General features: G+C 39.0%; 1 non-coding gene across 1 annotated transcript; it reads left to right on the forward strand.

The window, feature by feature from the left end:
* The first annotated feature begins 210 nt into the window (after positions 1-210).
* Positions 211-314, forward strand: LOC142313565 (U6 spliceosomal RNA). Its single transcript, XR_012754559.1, has one exon. It is a non-coding gene; the product is annotated as a U6 spliceosomal RNA (small nuclear RNA).
* The last annotated feature ends 664 nt before the right edge of the window (positions 315-978 follow it).

Here is a 978-nt window from a genome sequence, read left to right on the forward strand (position 1 = left end):
CTTATTTTTTCCCTAATTAGCTTTTTTACAGTTTGATTTCTTCATTAATAGGATATTACCTAAAATCTTTCAGAATTTACTGTAAAATATAAATAAATTAAAAAAATAAATAAAATGATGTCCCTAAGTTAAAATATCCCATTTTTTTAGGCCTATATATAGCGGTCAGGTCGGAAATCAGTTTGAGCTTGCTTTGGCAGCACGTATACTTTGCTTTTGGCAGCACATTTACTAAACTTGGTACGATACAAAGAAGATCAGCATGGCCCCTGCGCAAGGATGACACGCAAATTCGTGAAGCGTTCCATATTTTGACGCATTTATTAACGCAAATGTATTTTTTTTTCGTCAATTTTTGAGGTAAGAACATTTCTGGCCTTGTTAACCCCTTCAAGCCATGGCCATTTTACTTTATTTCCTTTTCATTTTTCCATATAATGTACTGGAAAATGGGGGAAAAAAAATCCAAAAGTGGAGAAATTGTAATTAAAAAGTGAAATTCCACAATTTAGGGTTTTTTTTGCTTTTTTTCTGTCACCATGTTTACAAATTGGTAAAAGTGACCCGGCATTATGATGCCTCAGGCCGGTGCGAGTTCGTAGATACAAAACATGTATACTTTTACTTTTATCTAAAGGGTGAAGAAAAAGCAGAAGTTTGTCCAAAAAAAGAATAGCGCTTTGTCGCCATGTTCGGAGACCTGTAGCATTCTCATTGTTCGGGATCTGGGGCTCAGTGACGGCTTTTTTTTTTTGCGTTTTGAGCTGATGTTTTTAATTAGGGCGGCACGGTGGCTCAGTGGTTAGCACTACAGCCTTGCAGCGCTGGGGTCCTGGGTTCAAATCCCACCAAGGACACTATCTGCAAGGAGTTTGTATGTTCTCCCCGTGTTTGCGTGGGTTTCCTCCGGGTACTCCGGTTTCCTCCCACACTCCAAAGACATACTGATAGGGACTCTAGATTGTGAGCCCCAATGGG

Source organism: Anomaloglossus baeobatrachus, chromosome 5, assembly GCF_048569485.1.
Source record: "Anomaloglossus baeobatrachus isolate aAnoBae1 chromosome 5, aAnoBae1.hap1, whole genome shotgun sequence".
Lineage (NCBI taxonomy): Eukaryota > Metazoa > Chordata > Amphibia > Anura > Aromobatidae > Anomaloglossus > Anomaloglossus baeobatrachus.